This window comes from Cephus cinctus, unplaced genomic scaffold, assembly GCF_000341935.2.
Source record: "Cephus cinctus unplaced genomic scaffold, Ccin1 Ccin1_scaffold0429, whole genome shotgun sequence".
In the NCBI taxonomy this organism is placed as follows: domain Eukaryota; kingdom Metazoa; phylum Arthropoda; class Insecta; order Hymenoptera; family Cephidae; genus Cephus; species Cephus cinctus.
Window position 1 is genome coordinate 182,510 of NW_014333110.1, and position 15,985 is coordinate 198,494.

The 15,985-nt window shown below is 36.8% G+C and overlaps 1 long non-coding RNA gene across 2 annotated transcripts in view; it reads left to right on the top strand.

Moving 5' to 3' along the window:
* The window catches only part of LOC112494338, a 10,979-nt gene extending 4,947 nt beyond the window's left edge, over positions 1-6,032 (top strand). Inside the window, exons 2-3 of one of the 2 annotated variants that reach the window (XR_003059634.1) lie at positions 707-1,087; positions 5,505-6,032. This is a non-coding gene — a long non-coding RNA (uncharacterized LOC112494338). Of the gene's footprint in view, positions 1-706; positions 1,088-1,252; positions 2,242-5,504 lie in introns of those variants that run through there. The other variant, XR_003059633.1, reaches the window with a different exon arrangement.
* Positions 6,033-15,985: the final 9,953 nt, after the last annotated feature.

The window sequence follows — 15,985 nt, forward strand, 5'->3', positions numbered from 1 at the left end:
AATTGGGGGGGGGGGGGGAAGAATAAAGCGATTACGTACAATGCACTGTTATATTCTGAATAATTTAAATGCCGCATATCGAAGATATTTTCTGTCATATAACGAGGAATGCTAAAAATCGAAATGAGAATCCCAAAGAAGCAATTATTTTGAGTCTTGAATTATGATGATCAGGCTTAATTATCTCTAATGCATAGTGATAACTTCAATGACATATTTTACGAATTAATTGAAATTCAAATGGAACAATTGGTAAAATTGATTATTCACTTATCTCCTCGTCCCGTAAATGTGTTTATGGCCTATGCACATGATGTGTTACATTCATATCCGTAGAAATGGATTAAACAATGTCAATCCATCGTTAGTTTGACGCGGACAAACAGTATCAGTGAACCGTATTATAGAAAGAATAATACAGAACATTGTGTGATGGACTTGCTTCTTATGCCAAACTTTTCTTTTAATTTCCTCGTAATTTCTCAAGTTTTTTTTTTCTATAAGTGTAACGCGAATAATTGTAATCGTCAATAATTGCAGGTCTCGTAAATGCGTTTTTATGACGCTAATGGATTAAACTTATATCTTAAAATTTTTTAAATTTTATCACTGCCAATTTATAAACTGATCAACACATAGGTTATTCACAATTTTCTTTTCTCTGTAACTTCTGTCCTGACTATATTTTTTTTTTCATATTTACTAGTGCAAGTATAGGATTACATCAAAGTCCTTACTGCTGCCATATCAGATATCAAGACCACAAGGATAATTAATTTAACGACACCATGGTGGGATATCGCTATCAAACATTTACCGGAATGCAGTTTCTGGGATGGATTTTGGCCCGTCTGTGTGGGGAGCATCGTCGCTCCTGGGATGACGTTCTGCTAGCAATTGAAGTGGCCGTCACAGTGGATCCTATGAGGATTTGCCAGTTGCCATCTACAGCCGACGTAGGCATCCAGTGCAATATGACGACCTCGGTTAAGCATTGTGGTACACAAACAGATCCAGTTTCGATGATCAGCCAGGGAACGCAAACGACGCCAGAGAACAAAGGTCCTAATGAAGACCTATAAAAAATGTAAGTAAAATCGGTTAAGACATCATCATTAGTCCCAAATTTGGGATTCTAAAGGCTATAAAACTTAGAGTGACCGCAGTCGGTAATAATGACGTCACGCATCTAAGATGTCTGTACAGTCTGGGAATGCATCGATCATAACATAGCTATTCTAACTTTTTACAGGCATTGGAAGCCGAACATTTATTCATCAAGATATTTCGAATGTGCGTGGACACTTATACAAAGTCACTCAAGAAAAACGCACCATCTGAACAGTTAAATCAAATGAACAAACTAAGTTCAGATGGTGCGTCTTGTCTTGAATAACCCTGTAGTGTAGTAGGTCCACGTTATCTGGACATCGTACCAACTCAGCTTCTTTTAAGGAACTGGCAGGTGGTCCCTGAGTGATAAAGGAACTTTGTTGTTAAGCTTTTTCGGAAGGTTAGATAAGTTCTCAATTTTACGAAGATCCACTTCACTCGATACTTTATTTATTGTATTCTACTTGTTACTTTCCTACATGAGTATACTACTATCTGGTCCTTTTAATTCTGTTTTTCTTTAGTACTGCTATAGGATATATGCTAATTTATTTAAGAAATTAATTGATACATTATAGATGGTTTAGGACTTCTCTGACTTGTCTGTCTCTTTATTGATAAATAATTTTCTTTTTCTTTAATTAGCAGTAAAAATGGCTTTTTCTATCTGGCTGCTAATTTATATGCGCCTATTTTGGTTGAGTACTAAAGATATTTAGTATAGCTGTTATTTTTAGATAATATATATATAGTTTGCTTTTCTTAAAGTTTTCGTGTAAATTCTTCTCAGTTTATAATAGATTTATTTGAATTTTTGTTACTATTATACACAAACTTTAATTAATATTTTTGTTTTATATAATGGCACTCTCTTGTGAAAGTGTTTCATTTTCTATTACCCAAGCAAACTACATGACATTCTTGTTCAGTTTTGCAATATTGATGGATTTTTCATACCGTTATTAAATTAAGGATCGATACGCCATTCATTTCTTTCGTGTGCTTCTGATCCTGAGCTAAACTGAACTACTTTTATTTTTCCATATTTGCACATTTCGGGCAAACCATTGAGCGCTTCAATTTATGTAATCGAACTTTTATAATTTTTGTTTGAATAAAATTATCTTTTTATCTCTGTTCAACGTATGTCCAATTTTTTTAAAAATTGACGTTGATTTTTTTCTTTTAACTTTCATTCGGCGTTACTTTACTTATATAATTTTCTTGTTCTTTTTTCTCTGCCTTTTTTATTTCACTCAACCGCTAAACGCGTTTCAGTGGCATCCAATATATGTAACTGTCGTAGAATAATATTGTGCTTTCATTTCTCTTAATAAAAAAATACTTATTTTTAATAATACTTATAACAGTAGATTCTTCGCATTCCCTTGCTATCTTGGTTTAGTACACGTAAAACGTATGCCGCGTAACATTTTGAGGAATGAATCTTCATAACTAAAATATCTGTCAAACATTTATTAAACATGAGATATTTATTATTGCGTTTACACGTAATCTTAATCCAGAGCTTCCTTATCGTAGTGATTTTAAAGTTAAAAAAAAGGATCTTCAATCAACGAGTGTCGCCCTATAAGGTCGTAAGGACAAGTATACATAAACAAAACTAAATGTATGTACAATGTTATACTGCACGTGGATCTGAGCCGACAAGTTTCGGATAAAGATAGGTTAGGTTAGGTGGTACCGTTGATGCTAGAAGCAGCCCATCCAGAGGTATATCTCTCGAAGCTTCGAAACAAAGTAAAGGTGAAGGCTTACTCAAAGGTATAAAGTGAAGGTTTAAGGTAGAGGTGCAGGTAGTGCTTGCCGTTTTCAAAGTTTCGTCCAAGTAGTCGAAGTAAAACAGCGTGAGAATGTTTCCAAGTTTAAACGCGCTAAGTACACCATAGTCGTTCTCCTGCGTTTCGCTTTGTACCACGTTGAAATTTCATCTACCTTAACTAAAAGTAATAGGAAACTCACGTTGAAGTGGCATCGAGATGCTCCCCTCTATCTCTGTCATATATCGCCTTTCCATAACATCACGTTGTATATCGCTCATGCGCCGATTATTAACGTGGATTAATATTCATCTCTAAATTCTCAATTGCATTTCAAGAAACTCGTTACTCTTGCTACCCTGGTATAAGTTCTCTGTAATAACATATTATGCACTAATTTCTTTGACTTGTGACATCAATAGCAGTGTTGACGAGGAAGAATTCGGCATAGATGGAAATATTAAAAAAATAAATATCGAAATTTATATGCTACTAACGTAAGATCAGTATGACGCATTAGACAGTAAATTTCGTTTTCGATAATTTATTTTCTCTTCGGGAGCTACGTGTATTTTTATCGACGTACGAAATTAGTGTTTCGTTTACTAGTGAAACAAAGTCAAAGCAATTAGGCAAGGGTGAGTCGTGACACGCAAAAAGACACGGTAACTAGTATCATCGAGGAGCTATTTTGCAATGGCGGCACGAGCCGTCGGTAGTGAAGTCAAACATTTAGGTTCGCGGTATCGTGAATATGCGAGGACCGTGCTGCTGGCTGAATAATGCATGGCGCATAGACTGAAACCAATGGAGGATTAAAGCGACATGGCAGGGCTAAGAGGCAACGGCGGAGGGCAATGCCGACCGCTGAATCAGGTATCGTATCTGAACACGTGATGCGTTATCGTGTCGATCCACCTCGGGTATTGCCGGAGACTTTCGACCGCCCACGCTGTATCGTGTGAAATCTCAGCTTTATGCTTTGTGTTCTGCCGTACGAATCTCTTTTACTTTCCCGCTCGGTTTATTTTGGACTTTTCCACTGCCTGCTCTTTTCGGGACCTGATACACTTTATGCTAATAGGCTTGGGCTGTTATAACGCGGTATACCACTTTGAACTCTCTGATAAGATATTGTACGCGAGAACTTGGAGATTTGTAGTTAGTTGATTTGACAGAGGGATGGATAAAGGTTGTTGACTAATTTGAAAGGAATGTATTACAATGGCGATAGTCGTGATACGAATTAGGTATGCTAATTCTGACGGCATTTTCTGTACTTCAGGAATGGCTGTCGTATGGCTGCAATATAGATAGGGGACACTGTGTTTCCGTGAAAAATGAAATTTTTTCCTCTCTAGACAACAATATTTCTGCGCAGATATTGCATTTCAGGCTATTTTATAGCTATAAAAAGGTGTACGTATTTTAGATGAAGGGAGTTACCATTTTCTCAATTTCAGTCAAGTACGACCCATAGGGAAGCCATGGCATAACATACTGCAGTTGCGGTACAATGATCATAGTTAATCTTTTCAATGATATGAAATATATTAATATAAATTGATGGTAGTAGATATAAAATAAGAATTTTGAGTTTTTGGACTATTTAATTTCAAAATTTACAAACTTACTTTTACGTGTGCAATATATGCGACACGGTGGTTACCAAAGGGAGGTCGAACAACGCTGTGCAATAAAGACTCCTGGGTACCACTGGCAAAGATTATTTTTTGCGCCGGCTAAATATATCTTTGTAGGAAAAAGAAACAAAGTAGAAAATGCAGGGAGGAAAAGACTGGAGAAGCGGCGCGGAGATTACTGGAGACTGCGTGAAGTAGAAGGGAAAATGGGAGAACGGTGGAGTGAAATAAAGGGAAAAAGTTAAGCGCGTAAGTACGGGAGAAAAACATGGGAGGACGTTTCGAGTGTGTGACGTCGAAGCCGACACTGCGCAATATACTTTTTACCTCGAACCTTTTTGAAGGTTATCCTTTGACGCGCGTAACACGCCGACTACGAATATTTGTAATTAGCGTCAGGCACGCTCAAAAGATGTCTCGTTAACTCGAAAGCCGCGCCTGCAAAATAACACACGAAAGTCCGTGCCGTACGTATCAGCGGCATTTCATTCTTTTTTTTTTAAATAACAAATCCGTTTTTTGCATCTTGCGTTACAAGAATTATGAATCGTTCCGAGGTATAAAAATTCATCTAGGGAAGTAAAAAAATTAGTTTGGATACGACATATAGGGAACTTTTTATTGTTACGTTTCAAGTTATAATTTATATTAACTTAAGTCGGAACTAATCTCGCTGATCGATTATATTTATTAAATCATCAAGTTTTTATTTGCGGACCCAGAGTATTTATGACTTGGTAACATTTCGTATAATGACTTTGTAATTTATGGTTATGCCATGAAATCTGAAATCTTGAGCTAATAAAACTCTTTTAACGCTCTTCTCACAGAATACCTTTGATAAGTATACAAAAAATGCTATGAATTCAAATAACCAGTAGGGACGATATAATAGAACGGATACTCGAACGAGGTATCGCCACTTGAAAATATGACCTGCAATAAAGATTATACGATCGGGTTTCAGGGTGGACTACGCAGTCATGTAGAAGGTGCACCGAAGGGGTGCAACGGCGCTGGGCGTGCGAGGAAGACTACACCACAGACAAGCAATATTGAGGCAATATTGCAGGAATATATAAGGGCGTCTATGTAACAACGTCTAGGAACGACGCCGATACCGCAAACTGTTTCTATAACTCAGCCTGCCGAGATAGCTGCCACGTTAGCTTCCGCTATTTTCTGCGAGAATTTCCCAGCCTTCGCCTCCACGCCGACGTCTTTGCGCGTGAAATCCTCCACTGTTTTTGCCAGTAGTGTCTGTTACCTTTTATCTTTTTTTTTAACTGTTCGCCTTTTATTCATGCATACGTATTCAGGTATTTCTTTCTGTTTTTATTTTCTATCCTATTCTTTTCTATGCGTTCACCCATACCGATGCATCGTCGGCTTAAAAGATGCTGTGCAATTTTCATTCGGTCCAGCCATCAGCACCGTCATTGCTTGCGGTGCAGCCAACCCTCTTTTCATGGCTTTCTTATATCGACTGTATAATATTGTCGTCTGCTCGGTAAATAGAGTATCTAGCGTGGGTACGACTGGAATTTATTTGACAACTATACTGCAGTCTGGTACTGCGTGCCATTCTGGATCCTCTCGACATGATGCTCAGATTGTTAGCCAAGCCAGAGGGCGATGGAAAAATCCTATCATAAAATTTGATTTACATGAAGAGTTCTGAAAGAATATTTAAGAGAGAAAGCGTACACGTTTGTATGTTCGTTTATCGTTATGAAAGACGAGCACTGAATAATTCGTAGAGGAATTAGAGTACAGTATATATATAAATACACATTTGCCGAGTGTCTAAGAGACGTAAAAAAAATATCAAGCGTACGTAATCAAAAAGGCATTTAGCGAATATACTTAAAAAAAAAAAAAAACGATTACGTTTCGCAATGACGAATTTTCTTTCAAATATCATAGCTTCGTATGCGATGATTCGGTAGGGAGAATTGGAAACATGGAATCCAATGAGAAGAAAATGAGGTGGATAAGCGCAGATCCGTGAAGCAGGGAACAGTGCGAGGGAAGAAAAAAAAGGGAAGAAAAAATATAAAAAGGAGGAAAAGGGGAAAGAATGAAGGAAAAACGAGAAAAAGCAATTTAGCCCGGTTTTGTCCGAAGCCAGAGAAATTCTTCGTGGAGTCCCGGGAACAGAATTCGTTTCGCGAGAAGACTTGCCAAGGGGTGGCTCACGGCAACCCCTTTCGCGTGCATGCGTATTTATTCGGCCTGAGGAATTACAAGGGAGGCATCGAGAAAGTCGTCGCCCTTAATGAAGCTGCGAGACATCGGGATTGTCGTTCTTTTCTTCCTTCCACGAGAGTGAGAGAGTCTTTTGTGGTGGGAGAGGAAGAAGATGTGGAAGGTGGGGGTTGGGTGGACGTGCGAATGGATAAGGGTTGGCAGGGGGTGAAATGGAAAACGTGAGAGAAAAACCCATTGAGATTGCCGCTTCTCTATGGGGTGGTTATGGGCCGAGAGAGAATTGTCTGACTAAGGAAGTCCTGGACTAAAACAACCCCCGAGCTTCCTGGAGTTTCTTGACAACCCCCTATGGATAATTTCACCAGATATACTATACGGGATTCCTTGTCGAAATAGTATTACGAGATTAACTTGATTCTCGAGTCGGTAATAAATAAATGAACTTTTCATGAGATTGTTGCCCCTTGCTGGGAGATGCAGGTGCAGTTTCAGTTTTATTATTTATCTTCGTGTCCGTGCGCTATATTATTATGAGTCGTCTACCGGTGCATCTGCCATTCAATGAAATAAATTCCTCATAAGCACGTTATGCGTCGAAGCTCAAGAAACGTACAACTTTTCACATCTCTAGCTCCTCGTATACAGCGGTAGGTATTGAGGCAATCCGCAAAGTTATCCAAGAAATATATTTTTCATGCGCTATGCAAAATCGATAAAAACTCGACGTTATTTGTCAAGTATCGTTTAAGTGCTATTGACTTGAGCAGGATATAGGAGGATAATAATCGAGTCAAGTCCCGACGGTCCTTTAGTTGCTCCAGGATCTCCCACCCGTCGAGTCTCGAAGGGGGGAGGGCAGAATGTTAAACGAGTTCTTAGGGGGCTAGACAGGGGCTAGCTAGCTATCCAACCTGACATGTAACCAGTCAACCAACCTCACGATACTCATGAATATTAAAAAGGACAGAGGAGCTCGTGGAAGTTCGTACCAGAAATGGGGTCTTTTCTCATTCTGGGCCTGACTTTATTCTCGCGCCCGTTGCAACGGCCATTAGAGTACGTTTATACGCGTTTCTCTTGGTTTCACGGGCTCTGCTAATAGACATAATATATTCTAAGGAAAGGGGTGACGCTGCTATTAGTTACGGTACTGGGCCACCGGCAAATGTCTCCACGGTCTACAAGCTTATCCTTATCGATCCTTGAGCTCCTCGATCAATCGGAATCATTGCCCCGATGGACTATTCTTGTCGCGGTCAATCTTATCTTGTGATTTATTGCGCGTCTATTGGTACCTACTCCTGGAATTTTCTCGGAACCATGGACCGCATAAATACATATTAATACGAGTAAATATTGATGTCACTGTCAGCACGAATTTTTACGGTAAATTATTGTCTCATATTTATTTTTCCTTTTACGCTCCTGTTTCCCCCATAGAATTACGGGAAGTGTTCAGGCACTATCGAGACTCATTCTTGGGCCACTCGAAACCCGGTGTACGAAGGCTTTTTCTTGAAGGCTGGACGATTATTGTGGCAGGGTAGGTAACCTTTAAAATTAATAGAGCTGGCCTGCTTTTTGTGAGCAGGGTCACTGGGGATCGACTGCTCTGGCATAACCTAAAGGCTCAACGTGTTTTCCATATATGATTAATGGAGATAGCGATTCGTCGCTGATTGCCTAGGCAATTAAAATTTATTAAAAGTTTTGTTTATGATGGACCCTCATCACGGGAGCGTGTTAATTGCGACCAGCCTTCTTTCCCCGTCTGTCTTATGTATAGCACTGGATTAAACTGACGTAAGTCAATCTAAACGTTCCTGCAGGAACGATTTAAATAAAATCACCATTGGTGACTGGTTAAAAACGACTAATTTTACATTTTTAATCGTCTCAACGAAATACTTTTATAAGAATCTTAATTAAAGCAAATCTTTATTTTCTATACGCTTTGAAAATATTTTTCGTAAGTATCCATAACACCATCCCAGATAAACCCTGAAGGCCATATTGACGTGAAATTTTCAAGTCATAATTTGCGTTCTGATGCTCTCGAAAGATTATTATTAAATTATTATTGTGCAACTCGTTCGCTGCTCGTTAACATTCTTATCTGGCATCTCTCGTTTGGGACCAGTCAGACCCACCTTGATAATGGTTTCCTCGCTTCTCTCTCTGCCCCTCATTCTTCTACCGTTCTTACCACTTACCCCTTTATTTTGTTTTATTCCATTATCCTCTCCTCCCTTTTCTCTTGACCTGGCAAAGAGAACGCGCTACACTTCCGCTCTTCTTAGAATTCGCGATCTGCTGTCCTTCTTGATTTTTATCAACAATCATTCAGTCCCACTCGTCTGGCTCCCTTTTCTTGACTCGGTCTCTCATTAACCACCGTGCGAACCAGTTATTACGTCTCGTTAGGATTCTAACGTAAATCATTTATACATGAGAATACCTACTTATAAACTAGTCTACTGGTACGAAAGCAATAAAGGTTTTTTACAAAGGTACGGCTGTTAAAAAAATTTCAACTGACGAATGTGATATTTTTATATGTATGTTCTCGGCAGGTACATAATCTTGGGGTGTGCAAAGTTTTTAAAAAATTGTACATTGCGTTTTTGAGATATACGCAGTGAAGATAACATAATTTGCACGATACAGATATAATTGCTTTGTTAATTATATGTCATGTTTTTCGGTTTCTAAATGGTAAAAATTCAGGAAGCTTTCATAAGGCAATTATTTTACATTAAAAATAGACTACCACAGTTTTTTGATAAGGACAGTTGTAATTACTTTTCACTTTTTGCAACAATATTTAAACAATATAGAGTTTAAAAATTAATAAATGTGCAAAGTGTATCAGCTGAGGTGCACGGATGCGATTTGCGGCGAAACGTTGCATGATTTTGAAAATCCAACGTGGCAACCGTCAAATATTTTTTGATTGTGCATCGAATGAGCAGTTCATTATTTTTCATTTCAATTTTGTTCGCGATTTAAAAAAATTATTTTCGCCATTTCAAACGCTATCGAAAAAAGGTAGATTCAAAAATTGTAAAGCAAGAAAAAAAATGAAGTTGAAAAGAAGATACATGGGGATAGTATTCATAATGAGGGAGATATTTGTGTTTGAAATTTTTGCATTTTGTAGCCTTTGCTCTGACTAGCTTCGCACAAAGTGAAAATATAAAATTTCTGTTATATTTTTTTAACAATTTAATTGATATGTTCAGTCTCGTTTTTAATTAAAAAAAATATTGTTTCTGTACAAGTGTTTACTATTTCTAAAAGAAATCCTGGAACTCCTACCTTTTTTCGTCTTCCACCTTTCAACGTCGCGACGGCTAATTCCCGCAAGAAGCAGTCGTAATTCCAAGGAACGTTCTCGCAGTTGAGAGGTTAGTCCGTGGATCTGGAGGGTGAAGGCATGAAATAACCAAAGAACGAAAGAAGGAAGCTACGAGAGAATAGAGGAGAGACGGCGATGAGAGAGAAAAAAGTTGTAATATCGTGACAGATAAATTGGGCTATCTTAATTGCAAGTAGCCTTTGCGAGGGTAACTGCCTGGGATAAACAAAAATGCGGGATCCTACCTAAAGCAAGAACGAGGACGTAGAATAACGATTAATGTCCGTTAGCAATTTCAGCTGGGACATACTTTATCTTTTCTAGCAGTAGCCGTCATCTTACCTTCCTCGAGGTATTTTATTTTACCAATAAAGATCGTGACGGTTTACTGGAAGCTTTTAATACTTTCTTTCCAATTTGCTCGAGGAAATTTAGTTATTTTTGTCTAAATCGTCTTATTTAGAATATACACGTTAATTTATATATATATATATATATATACAGGGTTAGTCAGTAGAAACGCACCAGCAGAAGTTGACCGCAAGTGGCCGACACGGCAGTGTGGCCTCTTCAAAAAATGACATGTGACTGTGACCGATTCCCATAAGCGCAAACTGAGAGTTCGCATAGCAATAAGGTTTTTAAAATATTTCCATAGTTAGGTTACTGAAATAATTTATTAATATTGTAATGACAAAATGTAATATCAGTTAAGATTTATTTTGACAACAGATTTTTTGCTACACTTTTTTGCCATAAAAACATTTCAATTAATAGATTTTTAAATTATTCGCAGCATTGTATTGCAGAATTGTAGTTGTAATCATTACTTGGAAATATCAAAATTGTGAATATTTTAAACTTTACATTGTTTTAATTGCAATCTGTTTGAAAATAAATCTTAACTGATATTACATTTTGTCATTACAATATTAATTAATTATTACAGTAACCTAACTATTGAAATGTTCGAAAAATCTTATTGCTATGCGAACTGTCAGTTTGCGCTTATGGGAATCGGTCATAGTCACATGTCACTTTTTGAAGAGGCCACACTGCCGTGTCGGCCACTTGCGGTCAACTTCTGCTGGTGCGTTTCTACTGACTAACCCTGTATATATATATATATATATATAAATTAACGTGTATATTCTAAATAAGACGATTTAGACAAAAATAACTAAATTTCCTCGAGCAAATTGGAAAGAAAGTATTAAAAGCTTCCAGTAAACCGTCACGATCTTTATTGGTAAAATAAAATAACATATATAGGTGCAAGAATAATTCACAGTTTATGATTATCCTCGCGAACGAACTAATTTTCTTTTTTATTCTCTCGTCCATTGTCTGTGCTTTTTTGAAATCGCATGATATTTGTTTTAATTGCTCGTTAAAGGAATCCGGATAATGGATAATGGGCTGGGTCGTATGTTTTTAACGAGCGGCTTATCGCAGCGAGATTCGAATCCTTCGATGAGACTTTTAGCTAACGAAGGCGGTATTATTCGAGCGGGGTAATAACATTTTCATTTCGTCCCATTAGTGTTAAGTTTCGCTTTAATAAGATACACGATTCGTCATTAGGAACGTTCGATCTATTCTTGAATATTGTGTGTCTTACAAGAGTGTAAAAAATTTTCGGATAAAATCTTGAAAAGCGATTGAGAGTTTCAGTCTCGTGGAAGCTACTGGGAATGATGAAAAAGAAAGAAAAAAAATATGAAAATTACGAGACATACAGGTAACAATAATTTGCAAGCAACGATAGAATTTTTCCTAAACAAAAAAACTAATTTCTAAAAGAAACTTTTGTCATTCGCGTTTTTGAGTCTTTTCCAGCAAAAAAAAATTAATGAGAATGATACTCGACTGCAGCCTGTTCTAAATTTTTCATGCGCCGTAGAAAATGGAGGTAAAAAACAAAAACATTGTGGAAAACGGGAGAAAAACCAACGACTGACGGCAGATACTCACCGTTCCGTATTTTACACGGGGCCTTTTTTCCAAGGCATACTAGACCAGATGCATGACTTTTCATCTTCCTGTAAAACTACACTACAGAATCAAGCCTTGCTTTCTCACGGATGCGTATACAAGTACGTACAAGTACGCCGTCATATACAGTAATAGTGTACATATCCAAGTCTGGTAATAATCTACCGGTATAAGTTCCCAGTTTCAGTTTTCATATTTCAGAGCAAAGCTCTGCAGCTCGTCCGCGCCTTTCGACTCAGAAAGCGTCCAACGGAGACTTTTATTTTCCGCACTTTTTCAATGCTTTCTCAGTTCTCCGACGTACCAATCTTGTAACCCTGTAGACCTTCAGCCTACCAACCATCCAGTTCTCCAGCCCTCCAGCCTTCCACCCCTCCAACAGCAGGTACCAGCGCCTCTTTTACTCTTTTATCGTTGCCTGCTTTCATCTCGTGCGTAAAACACGCGTTCTGCGCTGCGACGTGTCGTTTCATTTTCATATTTTACTCTTTTTTTCTCTCCCTTTATTTCTCAATGCCACTCGACATATCCCTTCTATTGCTTGCCATTGGTCCGATACTTCTATCCTTGTTTTATTATGTATCCGCGATATTTTTACAATCGTTACATATCCTCTTTTTATTTTATCATCCTCTCGTGCGCAATTACACGCGGATATTTTACGATTGCCGCGCAAACCTTTGTCTATATAGGTTTATGTATTTAGATATGTATAGCGCCAAGACTTTATGACGTGTAATTTTCCTGAGACGTCTTTTTTTTTATTTTGTACGTAACAAAACAAATTCGGGATTATATTATGTCAAATTTTTCGGTTTCTTTTTCTTTTCGTAGAAACTACCCGTGGAAATTTTACTTGCAGATAGTTGGATTATCTAGGTAAGTTTTATGAAAGAATGATAGTGTTAATATTTTTAAATTTCAATTATAAATTTACTAGTCTTCGTTATAATGAGAAATGTGTTATGTGCTATAAATAAATTTAATTCTCGTTTTGCACTCGGATAAATATGGTGTGATTGTGCATTAAAAGAGAGAATGGAAATATGGAATGGAAAATTGTAACTATGATTCCCGCATTATATTTGCACACTATTATTTTATTTATACGTACGTATTTATACGTATACGCTTTTACGTATGCATGTAATTTACATACGTGCAATATTTATGCATCACGAATGGCATGGCGCGTATTTACGAATCGATAAACTTATACGATGGAAATACGTCAGTGTAATTTTATACGTGTCCCATCGATAACGTGAGACGTCGGATTAGAGATTCCAATAAAATGCATATGTGCAATTCTCGTATTTTTGTAGCCTCCCAGTAGTTTCTTTTTATTAGTGTTGCTCTCTGTTGATTGAAATATTGACAGGGATTTTTGACGCCAAAATTTACTAATTATTTCTTAATTATGAATCAATTATAATTTTTTTAAATATATTTTCTTTTACTTTTTTAGTTATAATATCATGGAACCAATTGTTGATTTGTAATATATATTTAAAATTTTGTCTGGTATTTGTAAAAACGTCATGCTTACTTTTCATTTATTAACATACGTGCTTTCACGCTGTTCCTTTCGAAGTCCTTATTGAATCAGGGGTTGGAACTTGTGCCATTTATAACTCTACATCCAGTCTATAGTAGGGGTGGTCTTGTTACGTTCAATACGTCATTATCTCGAAATCGCACACGGAAGAGTTATGTCGTTTAAGAAGTGCAAGAAATTCAAAAAGGAAGATATTGCTCGGAAAATATATTCAGTTGCCTAATTGCCTAATTATACGTGAAATACACTTTTTATTAAATATCAAATTAAATGAGCTATTAATTTTATTTCGAATTGATTTCTTGTAAATTATTTTCAATTTTTAGTTTTGGTTTCAAAAATTATCAGGTTGAATTGCCCATTCAGGAATATATAGACAGACTGGACGTTCAACATATTAAATCTTTTAATGCCAAACCTCGGGAGATGATACGACGCATAATTCGGAATCTGCGTTATTTGTTTTACTTTAGAATGAGACAAGTCAAGCTATACTAGAGTTTACCTCAGTATGAAAGAAGTCTCAGTAATTTAGACTTCTGCGAATTATTTTGCTTTAATATGGGGCAGATCTTGGTAAGCTTAATAATTTCACACGTTCTGTAGATCTCATCTATATTAAATATAGATGGGATCTATACTTGAGTGATAATTGAGGTAGACTTCGTATGATGACTTGCAAGTATAGAAGAGATCTAGGAGAAGCATAAGACAGCACAAGATGCAGCCAATCCAACTGGAATTGGGCTACTTATGCCATACGTTTCCTGGACTTGGTGACAGATTCATTCTAGATGCCGTTTAGACTTTTCCAACATATTCAATTAAAGTTGATAGAGATTAGAGCTTTATATTCGAGTTTTTACATATAGAAATAAAAAAAGACTAAAACTAAAACTACAAAATTTTATTGTATTTCAATTTTTATTGTTGTTAAATATTGGTGCTTCTCCATTTTCACCCTCATATAATAATTATTGAACTGTCAAATTTTCTCAAAAAGTCTAGAATTTAATCGATTCAGTGAATATTTTTTTTTTCATTTAATTGTACACTGGGTGTGACGTAACGCTGCTGAATGCATTACAGTACCAACTCCTACAGAGTATAATCGAATTTTAAATTTAATGTGTGCCACACTACAGCCCCTACACGAACGAAAAAAAGGAATTAACAAAAATTTTGAAATAAATGATGAAAATCTAGACGATGAACATGAACGATGCTTCAGATGGACATGAAGAAAATTAAAAAATAGTTTGAGACATATTTGTTAATTTATATTTATAATTCAAGAAATGAAAATTAACCTTTATCGCTAAAATGGCATATTTCTGGTTATTTCATGGAGCCATTTATCAAAACAGTATATGGCAAACAAGCGCCTGACGAAATCCATACCTGCTTCATATTTTAAGAAATACACTTTTTTCATACTAATTCGATACTAATTCCATACAGTACATATGTACCCGTCTAATGAGCGAAACATCTTTAATACGAAATACGAAATTAATACTTAATACGAAATTATATATGGTTATCATACTGTGGACATATTCTTGCGATGCCAAATACCATACTCTAAAATTACTGATATAATACTAGATCCATACATCCTTTTTTGCGTGGGCCCACTTAAAATGGCGAATAATGAAAAATCATTTACATCGAGCGAAAACAGTAAGAATACAAAGGAGAAAAAGTAAGGACTAAGATTGATTTCTTTGAATAATAAATAATCGGTACCAATTTCAGCACTGAAATTCCTAGGAGTTTTCATGAAGGCTACCGCTGGATTAGACGCGGAGTTGCTGTTTTAGAATTCCGTTAAGATAGTTGTTTCGCAGCATCTAGTCAGAGTTCATCGTGATATAATTGATAATAAAGACATCCCAATAACAATAATAATAGAAAATACGATTCCTCGTGCCCAAGAGACCCAGTGGGGATATTTTGTTGAATTGCCCAATGGTATTGGGTATGCAACGTTTACCCCTGGTCTCCTGTGATCTTTCAATCTTCATCAGCCTACGGCGTTATGTTAGATCCCTTCGTATTTTGACCTTTTTACTCATCTCATCAATTATTTACATTCGATATCTGCTCCGGTCGTTTTCATTTTCACTCGATACAAGGGTCCTGTGAGACGAGCCGAATGCCTGCTTTGTCAGATGTCTCGTTCAGCGGTGCGTGTAACATGAACCGGAAACTGCTTTACCTGCTTTCCTAGGGTCTCTTGCCGTCCCAGAAAGGATCCCTTGACAACTGCTCGTTCGACAAGAAACAATCAAACTAATTGCGAAATTTTTTAGCTCTTTTCGCA